This window comes from Etheostoma cragini, chromosome 22 (genome assembly GCF_013103735.1).
Source record: "Etheostoma cragini isolate CJK2018 chromosome 22, CSU_Ecrag_1.0, whole genome shotgun sequence".
Lineage (NCBI taxonomy): Eukaryota > Metazoa > Chordata > Actinopteri > Perciformes > Percidae > Etheostoma > Etheostoma cragini.
In genome coordinates this window covers 1893574-1905476 of record NC_048428.1, presented here as the reverse complement: position 1 = coordinate 1905476, position 11903 = coordinate 1893574, and positions in this window count along the sequence as shown.

Sequence of the window (11903 nt, the reverse complement as noted above, 5' to 3'; positions counted from 1 at the left end):
ACTCTGGAATACTCATTCAATTTTTACCGCTGTATGAGGCTGTGAACAGCTTGCGGGGCGGGAGCGCAGTAATTACCACGGTTATGTCAGGCGGAGCTGAGGAACGTAGCCTGGGGAGGAGAAAGGCCACTGTGCGGTGATGGCCCCCCGAAATTAATGGAGAATTGGAAATGAATCAATAGCTAATGAAAATGTGTGTTCACTCTATTACTGCTTTTATGACGGCTGTAGCCCCGGGCGGGGCGCTTTGTCAACCCACTGCGTAGAGCGGTGGCGCCCATCTACAGCTCCCTCCCTTTCATCATGCCCGTCTCTCTTTCTTTCTGCGATGCTTTCTATTTCTCTGAACCTCTTGCTGCCGCCTCCTGCTTGCAGCTTCTCTTTGGTCACAAATGAATGTGGGTAAAAAAAAGGCTTCACTTCATATTTAGAGAGAATAACTAGTTGATTGTTAAACGTGAAAGATGTTTTTGAGAAAAGCCATCTCTACAGAACCATTTTTGTGCACTAAGGGTAAAATACCTTCGCTAACGTTCCCTAATTACTGTTTTTACGCCTGACATTGATAAAAGTAGTAGCAGATTTACCACTCGAAAATCATTTTTGAAACTCTGGGTCCCTCGACGTCTCACAGGAAAAAGGAGGCCTCCCAAATCAGCCGCAGGTCTCAGCTCCAGGAGTTGTTGACTAGAAGACTGAGGCAGGACTCAACGTGGCTAAATGTCAACATCCTCACCAGTTGACGCTCAATAGAGAAGACGTGGAACTAAAGAAGCGTCATTGATTTTGTACTGCAGGGAAGAGCTGGTCGGCCCTAGTATTATACACTGTAGGGTATGACAAAGAAAATCTACGATCAGAGAGTTATTTTGTTCTGACATAACCCAGTTTGGATCCCCCACATAACAGAAAAACATACTTTGATAGGAAACCACTGAGGGTATGATGATAGGGCTTTGAATGATTTATTATTTTCAAGCAGCATGTTTCACTTTTAACTAGAGTTGGGCAATATATTGATATTATATCAATGTGGAGATATGAGACTAGATATCGTCTTAGATTTTGGATATTGTAATATGTTTTTTGGTTATGGTTATTTTCCCCATGGGGAAATTAGGTTGCAGCAGGAAATCACATCACATGGTATTTTTAAACAAAAGTTAGACAAACAAGACAAAGAAAACCTGTAACATGTATACATCACTACTAATGATATAGAACAGAGCACCCGGGCATATGTGAGGGGGGGATCATATGGCAATAATTCGCCATAAGTGGTTTTAAAGGCTGCAGATACAGTATTCGGGGACCACTAAGGTCTATGTAAAAGAGACTTCAGGTACAGTATTAGGGGACCACTAAGGTCTATGTAAAAGAGACTTCAGATACAGTATTAGGGGACCACTAAGGTCTATATAAAAGAGACTTCAGATACAGTATTAGGGACCACTAAGGTCTATATAAAAGAGACTTCAGACACAGTATTAGGGGACATTAAGGCCTATATAAATGAATCCAAAAACCTCCAAGTCATTGGGCCTTTAACATTACAATCATTTTTAAGAGATCATCTACACACACACACACAAACGCACACAAAAAGCCTGATATCTCTGACTTCATTGGGAAATCAGACTGTCTACAAAGAACAAGAGAGGAGGGGACCTTTTGTGTCACTTATCCAGGTTGTACAGGGACACAGGGCTCAGTGCACATTAGTTGACTGCTCCCACAGGATTCACAGATCATTTCTCTTCCCTGACATGGTACATGCAGCACTGCCCTGGGGTGCTTGACAGCGCGTGACATCGCCCCTATATTTGTGTGTGTGTGTGTGTGTGTGTGCATGTGTGTATTGCAAAGGGGCCAGAACATCAACCCATCAGCACCTCCTGCAGACTGTGAACCCCCAGGGTCCTCTGTCATTCGAGTCGGCTGCCGTACTTTAACATGCTGTATGATACTGTAGATGAACACAAACTACATTTTCACAAGGTTGTCATGGACACCATGGAACATTTCATTACTACAAACTCAGCCCTAACACTGCACTTAAACGTGTTACCCTGCAGCTGTGTAGAATGGAAGTCAACGTAACACAGCGTTGACTCATTCTTTATCGTTCTGCCAGACACATAAATGTGTTCTAATGTTGTGGAGAGATGTGAGTTCTTTGAATCGCAGGTCATTCATCTCGTTTAAAGTCCGCTCGCTTACAGAACACAGTGTGCTGTTCATTCAAATTCATTTGAAAATTGTCAATCTATTGACAAAACAGTCAGCCAAACAGTCAGCTACGCAGTGTTGTTCTATTGTGTGCTTTGGGTGAGTTTCTTATCTGTCCTAAAGTCTAACCTAATCTGTAATAAATAGCTGCTTTGGCCTCTCTTTCTCTGATTTGAATACAACAGGAAAACCATATTCTGCTTATTTTCATGTTCATAATTATGTTTTGAGGTTGTACCGGAACTTGTTTCCATGGTTTCATTTAAAAAAAATGAACTGCACATTTCTGCAGATCCTGTTTTCACCCTGTGTGTTTTCTGTTTTAGCTCCAGAGTGAGACATCTCACTTCTATACTATCTTTGTTGGGAGCTGCACATGCTCAGTAGCTCGGTAAGATCCCATCAGCTAGATAACTCTTTCTCCAGCTTTGGTCAGTCCAAGGCAGGATTAGCTGGGTGACTTCTTCTAGACTAGGGCCACTTGTGGAATACCTGCAGAACAGGGACAGGAAGTAGTTCTTTTAGAGATTATGGTCAACTAGTGTGTGTTGTAGCAGTGTTTTGCCATTGAGAACGAGCTAGCATGCTACGGTTAGCCACCTCGTCTTGGCTATTGACGCAGAAAGCCGTGCAGATGTTGAACAGCTCACCTGGAGACTGAAGACAGAGGACATCCAGAAACCGGAACTCACTCAAAACAGCAAGGGTAGTTGTTTTTCCAAGTTTGTGTGCGTGGAAGCACCAGTGACACAAAATAACTATAATCCCAGAAAAAGGGTTTTTTTTTTTTCATAGTAATGGCACTTTAATACTTGATCTTCTCAAACAGCCTGTCTGGGTTTTCTGAAGGAAAAAAAAATATGATCCACAGGAAATGATGAATTCAAAATTTCCAGTTTCTCTAACAGAATGAAAGAAGTTGTGCTTCTTTCATTTTCAAGAGATTGCCACCTATATAAGACTCAACAAAAGCCAGCGAGTGACCCCAGACCCAGAGATGCATCAGGCCCTGAGGGGTTCACTGCATGCCAGTTGGGTTTGGTAGTTTAGTTAATTGCAAATTTGTTTGGGAATTGGCAATATTATCGGGCTGCACAATTAATCAAATTTTAATCACGATCACGATTTTGGCAGGGCTGTAGTACTTGAGTCCGGTCTTGGACTCGAGTCCGGACTTGAGACCATTTTATATGGTCTCGGACTTGTCTCGGTCTCTGCCACTGGCCTTGCCCAATATGGCTTTTGGTCTTTTAGTCTCGACTGAGTCCAGGTGTCTTTATTATGTTGATAATAATATTGGAGGGAAAGTGAAACCCAAAAGTATTGTCTCGATACTGTCATGCATAAGACCTTTTTTCTGTCCTGGACTCGGTCTTGACTCGGACTCAAACCTTTTTGGACTCGGCCTTGTCTTGGACTCGAACCTCTTTGGACTCGGTCTTGACTTGGACTCGACTAGTCCTGGTCTTGCACTTGTCTTGGACTTGGATTTTGGCTCCTGCGATCGAATTTGAACATGCTGGAAATATATAGTGATACGTTACTTCTTTACAAATGAAATAAACCTTACGCTGACTGATTGACATGTGACGTGCATATTACTTCGAAAAAAGTTAGTTTTTAGTAATCTCTCATGATAAATTGTCTCTGGAAGTGTATTACTTTTAATTTTTTTTACAAAAGGATAACATAATTGCAATATACATATAATACTGTCAAATCCCAATACAAATCCAATCGGTGCCCATGTATTGTGAAAGAATGGAACACCCATATCCCATGCTTGGTGGGGCGTAGTATCGTCTTGGCGTCTTTGTATCGATACAGTGTGCCACTGAACATATTGCGATACTATGCTCTCAATTTTTTTTCCCCCTCTTCTATCCATGGTTGGCCCGCTAGACCAGAAGACTCAAGTTACCTTAGGGGTCAAGAGTTTCTCAAGTGAGGAAATTAACCATTTACTGATATTCCTAGAGAGAGAGAGGGAGAGAGGGGGAGAGAGAGAGAGGGAGAGGGAGGGAGAATAGGGAAGGATAGCGGGTTAGCTGACTTATCATGCCACAGAAACCTGCAATCATCCTTGAGGCAGATTAGTGAGCGGACCAGTGAGCCCCTGAATACCCTTCCCTGCCTGAGCAGGTGGCCTCCCATACCAAATACAGCACATTAATCCAGTCTGTTAACAAATAAGCAGCCAGGCTAATAGAGCACTGCCACAGGCTTATGTTATCACCATTATGGGAGGGCTCGTTTCATTTGTCTGTGGTTTGGACAGAGTGAGGGGACGGGTGGACAGAAGAGGGAGGGGGAAGAAGAGGGATGGAAAGTGGAATCAGAAAGAAGAAGGCTAGAAGGTGGAAGGAAGGACAGCTGAAAGATTAAAATTAGCTGGAAAAGTGCACTGTAAACCCTTTAATGTAAATGTACAGCTACAATCTTACAGTATCTTACTGTTTTAATCTTATACAGGCTCATACTGTAAGTGGCAATGCATTCTGGGAGATAATAATAATATTGCAGCACTATCTGCAGAATGGTGCAGATTACAGGTATTTACTGTTAATCGCAGTGCAGGAGTTTTAATATACTTGGGATATTTGGAAAGTGTCCATGAGACCTGTACTTCAAATATTACAAATGCACCCATATTACTTATGTTTTTGGAAGACAGATGATCGCAAAAGACACATGCACACTAACTAATCTGAGGTGATGTGTCAGGGTAAATTTAGGGACTGTGCGGAAATTATTATATAAATTCATTTATTATAATTGGACTCTGAGACATCAGAATACTGCCCTAAGTCCAACCTACACAATTGGTTTATTCACATTTTAGCATACTATTTAAGCAGTTGCACAGTTTTATATTCCCATCCCATATATATTCTTTTATTTTCTTTCCATTAATATTATTTCAAGTATAGTGTATGTACGTACAGTATATTGTATCCTAGTATTTCCTTTATATTTAAATTCTGTGCTGTGTGACTGATTTTGCTGTTGTAACACCATCATTTCGCATTTTTTTTGTATATAAGTATGTAAATTATCTATCTATCTAGAAGGGAAAAAAGGCCCTTCCCAGCATTATTCATTATTTCTTTGCTCTCTTATCTTAATAATAATAATGGAATAATCACACACATCGTTACAATAGCTACCTACAGACACATTAGAAATGTACTTAATAAATGGCAGAAACCTGATTATTACAGCTCATTACTAATGAGATGCAATACACAGTCCCTTTAGTAGCGACTTCACGCAAATTCCACCAATCACTGTGACTTTGATGCGACTCGCAATTTAGACCAATCACCGCAACTTTACCAATAACCGGAGTTTCCCGCGACTTCAACCAATCCCAGCAGGCCCATGTGCCAGACTGTGTATCAGCATGTGACTCTGAGAGCCAATGACCAAGCGAGAGTGAGAACGGGTTGGCGTCGGATACGCACGTCGCAAAGTTCATATCCTTGTTTCTGTTCTGAAGACGAGACGTGTGTGACTCGAACGTCTCACATTTACCATCAAAACGTACAGCGAAAGACCGTCCCGCCAACCTGTATACATTTTAATTAATTAAGTAATTGTACGCTGTGACGTTTTTCCACTCTAAATTCCCTGAAAGCATCTGCTGTTTCCTGTCGGCTCTCTGCAGCAGACTGACACACACACAAACACAACCATAAACACACACAGACAGATGGGACAACACTATGACCTAAAATGAGGACGCTCGTTATTGTAAGTGCAACGATAAGTTAAAGTCCAATAACAACTTTATCCCAGCCCAGGATAGGAAATGAACTAACAATGCCAAGATTAATAAGCCAATGGCATATGTTCAAATTTGATTCAATCAATAAATTATCATTTTTTTCATCTTAAATCCGCCAGCCATTTTCATATTAGACCAACATTTGCAGCATCTTGAGCCTTTTTGGTAAGGTTACTGCTATTACTCTCAGCCCAGAGCAGTTTTATTCTCCCCAAAAGTTTCCTTTTTATTTTCAAAGAAGTATACCAAAACAGTATCAAAAGTTATTTTTCTCCTGCACTTCATTGCAACTAAAATACAACTTATATGGCTTCCTTTTTCTTTTTCTTTTCTGTTTTTTTTACAAAAGCTCCTGCATCAGGCATTTTGGGCCGCAACAATCTAAAAAAAAAAGGCTGCCAAAGCCCGGAGGGACTGAAAACTGAAAACATTGAACTTTGTCTTTTACTTTCTGCAACGATGCAGACTAAAGTGAAGGACTGAAGTGCTAACATTTACCATTATACCAATAAAGATCCACGTGTGTTGTGTTGTTGCTCACAATTGGACTGTAGTGGAAGAACTAAAGGAAATATTTTTAAAGACCAGTTAATTCATGGATCAGGATACTATGCATCCTGATAAAGTTCCTTTGGCCTTTGGAGTTAAAATAATCCCTTAAGGGCCCACTGACGTGTGTTCAGCAGGAACAATCTCCTTTAGGATTCCCCCTTAGTTTGTCTTCTTGACGGGCGCCCGTGAGGAAAAATCAATAACCAGACCACCATCACCACCCGGGTTGACCATTTTCATCTCAAATGTCCTCTTTGCGTTGGTTGGACGCCTCCTAACCCGCCACTCAGGGGCCAATTTCCCTCTCATCTGGTTTCTCTCTCCTGCTCGTGCCTTTCTCTTCAACAAAAACTTCTGAACAGACAGCCGTTTTCTTGAAGTTGTTTTTTTCAGCTGTTGTCAGAAACACTAGTGAATGTCTACATGAATGGAACTAAACTGCACCCAAGCAAATGCTCATATTCCCATTCCTGCCTGGGGGTTGTTTTTGCTTTATGAGGGTGCAATAGTCCTCTTCTAATCAGTTTAGCTCAATAGTGATTTGTTTTTATTCAATTTGACAGTTTCTAAACTTAGCTTAAACTAGTGTGGCATTCCATTACAGTAAACCTTTTTAGCAAATACTTCAGTTGTAAATGAATTAACACTGCTTTGTTTGACAACACGAATAGCTCAATGTGAACATTTCCTTATTACAATCTCTTAAATGTCCCATGCCGTGAAAATGTCGCTTTATGAAGTGACTAAGGTCTATATAAAAGAGACTTCAGATACAGTATTAGGGACCACTAAGGTCTATATAAAAGAGACTTCAGATACAGTATTAGGGGACCACTAAGGTCTATATAAAGAGACTTCAGATACAGTATTAGGGACCACTAAGGTCTATATAAAGAGACTTCAGATACAGTATTAGGGACCACTAAGGTCTATATAAAAGAGACTTCAGATACAGTATTAGGGACCACAAAGGTCTATATAAAAGAGACTTCAGATACAGTATTAGGGACCACTAAGGTCTACATAAAAGAGCCTTCAGATACAGTATTAGGGGACCCCTAAGGTCTATATAAAGAGACTTCAGATACAGTATTAGGGGACCCCTAAGGTCTATACAAAAGAGACTTCAGATACAGTATTGGGGGGCCACTAAGATCTATATAAAGCAACCAAAGTGCACCATGTCATGGGAGCGTTAAAAGAATTTTAGAGCTGAAAGCGTTGTATATTTTTAAACTAGCTTCATTCAAAGGCTATAGTCACACCTGACAATGACGTGCTTGTAGTCATTTATTTAAGTCAGCATCCGTTTTGAGTTGAAAGGAACAAAGGGACGGCAACGTTCCCATAATCTTTCCTGGGAATGTCTGTGCAAGCTATTTTAGCAATTATAGTTGCAGGCTGGTCATTGATTAGTAATTTCCTTCAGGGCCAAAGCAAGGCAGTTAGCCTCTAAAAAATCCCCTCGTCTTCTTCAACCCTTATTTCCAACTAATGAGCTTTATTATATCACAACTCTACCTCACACGCTTAACAAAAGATTAAATTGGCAGAGCCCTGCGGGGAATATGTTTTAATAATACACGCGCAATGAGTGAAAGTTAAGGAAATGCAAAGCGCTAAGCAGGAATAAGTCATTGGACATGCCGGGGGGGGGCAGAACACTCAAAGAGGCGGGTAATGCTGTCGGATAGCTGCTAAATGAAAGTGACGTGACAGCGCTAATGAGACGGCTTCACATTACGTGCCACTCCTGCCTGAGGGATACATTACAGCTGACTTAATGAGAGGAGATATTGTATACAGGCATTTTTGGAGTTGAGGGATGAGACCGCCGGCCGCGCTGCGGTGATACAAGCCACCACAGCAAGCAAGTGGTTTGTTAAAGTGGCTGACAGGTCAGGCAACTGGGGGGTGCACCGGCTAAATGCTCATTGCTGGGACAGAGGTGTTAAGGTGGTATGTGAGCACGTCAGGCTCTGATTCACATACTGTATGTCCAGGAAAGACTGAAAACACAGGGCTTCAAATTAGAAAATCCTGTGTGGAGTATAGAGCTCGACTGATAAAGGAATTTCAAGGCCGACACAGAAAAATCCGATATATTGGCCGATCAATATTTTATAAAAAATAATCCAGAACAGATTTCTTATTGGTCGAGCTCGCTGGTGTTGTGGGAATTTTGGAGTCTCAAAGTCGGCACATCTGCCAAACTCTGTTATGGGTGTAATTACAGTTTAGCTTTCCTGTCTTAGTGGTTTGGCGCACATCTAGCCAAAATCTATTGTGAACCCAAACTGACACGCGGGCCGGTGTAAAACTTGTGAGTGGCCGGAGTTGGCCCGCGGGCCTTGAGTTTGACACTTGACTTAGACATTGAGCAACATTTCAGGTGCTTTCATCATTTCAGCTGACCATGTAACTGCTTTCTGCCCTTTCCCAACAACAGTTCAACATTCAACGCCATATACAAAAAACCTGACAACTCAACTTCCTTAGGGCTCGAACATGAATTCTATTTTATTTTAGCCGTTACACGTCAGCTACCATCCACTGGAAAAAGTCAACTGATGACTTAACTCCTTTTGATGCCGACACTACAACGTGAACTGCAACTCCCATGCAATATTTCCCAAGAATGGAGCACACTTGAATGTCCTTCCTAAAGTGTAGCCTTTATCCCTCGTGTTGTCTTCCATCAAAATTGAAAGTCAACACTTTTGTTGATGCTTTTCTTATGATTTTGTCCCTTTTTTCCACTTTATTTCAATGTTTGTCACTTTTGTTGCCTTTTTTAGACGTAACACTAACTTATTAACTTTATTTTCACAGTTATTTTTGGGAATTTATGGTCAAAGAACCTCATTTATAGGAAATTATACCTAATGTTTGAGTTAGAAAAGCAGAAATTAGGAATTATTGAGACTAAAACTAAAGGAATGGATGTTGATGATAATCACAGACTGGAATATGTCAACCTTTACTCAATACTTTTTCAAAAACACTTCAATTTTTCTCTCCAAATGCTATACAATTGAATGAGACGCCCCAAAATTGATGAAGTAGAGATTTGTACTTGGCAAAGAGTGTGGAATTAATCGTGTTATTTGGAGGAATTATAAAGAACATTGATATGAAAACTCTTTATAGTGCAATATTTATTTATTATACCTAATCACTTAATCTCATTACTTTGCAATATTTGATACACAAACTATATTCTTTCATGATATGTATGCAAAACTACTTTTTATATATATGTATATAGATGCTCTCAAGACTGTGCACCAGGTCCCCCCCTCTCTCTTTTTAATCTGCACTAACTATCTTTATATTTTAATATTTTGTATTGACACTGTAAAGGGGTTGCTTCAATCTCTTTGCACAGGTACTGCACTTATGACAATATAGGCATTCTATTGTGTATATTATTTTTTACAGTAGAATGCTGTAAAGTTTACATTATAACCTTGTTGACATGACAAAATCACAGTAGTCTAAGTATTACAGTTGAAATCACAGTAGTCAAAGCATTACTGTAAAAAAAACAATATAGCCACTATGGTCCTGTAAATAGTACAGTAAACTACTGTACTTTATATTCTGTTGTGTTTAATTGCTTTGTATTTTACAATGAATACATAAAATACTGTAAATGGAAGTGTGGTAACTTTACTGTAAAAAGAATTCACAGTAACTGGCTGGACAGTTGTTGCCAAGTTACTGTAAGTTTTACGTTACATTTGTTACATTGTTTGTTTAGGACTGAGGCCGCGTTGATGCCTTGCTCACTGTGCTCTGGGTCAGGCCTCACTCGTTGTCTGGGCGACTGATGAATGTCCAGGATCTATTGACTGGGAAGGAAGAGGGGGAGGAGAGAGACGAGAGGGTCACTGGGAGGTGTGAGTCGGGGGAGTGAGGGTATGATCGTCTGTCCAACTCTCTTTCCCAGACACAAGTCACACCTCATTAGTAGTTAGTGGAAAAGAGAGCGGCAGTGATGTCTGCCATGTAAGCGCGCACACACACACACACACACACACACACACACACACACACACACGAACACACACACACTTCTATCCCAATTACCCCTGTACTGTCCCTTGAGCTGACAGGTTGAGTTATGCTGACAGGCACCCCTATAGAAAGTGGGGGAGAAAGTCAAAAGGGAGGAAGGGAGGGACGGAGGGAGGGAAGGAAGAAGAAAAGTGATGGAAGGCTGAAAGCTGAGGGATTTCAGAGAGGGGAGGACAACAGAGTGGGTAGAAAAGACAGAGAGGGAAAAGGGGGAACCACATCATGCAGTACGAGGCAGAATGAAACATGTCTTCCTGTCACCCTCCGCACTCCGTTAATGGATGGCCCCCGCAATCTTGCCGTCAGCGACTTATCCCGGCGGCCCCAAAGTGGGGGAAAAAGGGCCGTGCTAAAAGAAGAGAAAGAAGCTGGAAAATGGTTGAGAAGAGTGCGAGACTGTAATTTGTTACCGTTTCTAAAGACAAATATGGCAGGATGGAATTACTCTGCCACTGCCGAGGTAGTCATTTGCAAATGCCATAAAGTGCAGGTATAAATCTCCTACCCGAATCCACTTAATCTGAAGCTTCTGGGCTCTTCTTGTCAAGCATGTGTTTACAATAAAAAGCCTCTCTAGCTCTTTGAGAAAGAAAAAAAAAAGGCACCACAGTAGTGATGGCACTGGCTGATACAAAGTGGTGACTGATGCTTTTTTGTTGATGTTGAACATGTAGAAGGCTTTGGACACCCCAAAATGATTTTTTTGACAGATGTCCTGCAATCATGGCAGAGACTCTTCACACAACTTGTACTGAAGGCAGGCTAACAACTCTGACTATCACGAGGGGAAATTATGTTCACCATGCTTTTATTCAGTGGATGGCTGTAGTCAGTGATTTCCGTCAATATTCAGATAAGAGTTATGGAACTCAAATTGTTTTCTGTGTAAATGGCAGAGCTGTTGACATGAGACCTGGACTTGAGCCATTGTGAGTCAGAGTTGAAAGTAAAAGCATCCTGAAACTGTAAAAAATAAAGTGCATTCTTGAATTTGGAAACTATCTCATCTTAAGGGCAATTAAAGTAATATTATTCTGGGTGCATATATATATATATATATATTAGGGCTGTCAAAAATAGCGCGTTAACGACGTTAATTAGTTGTTTGTTGTTAATTACGTCGATTTTTTTAACGCATGCAAGGTGAGCAAAGTGGGACTATTGACGGATTCAAATATAAAAAGAATGATGATGGTACAGTTAACAAGTACAAGGTTATTTGCAAGATTTGTAACAAGGAGTTTCAATTTCACCG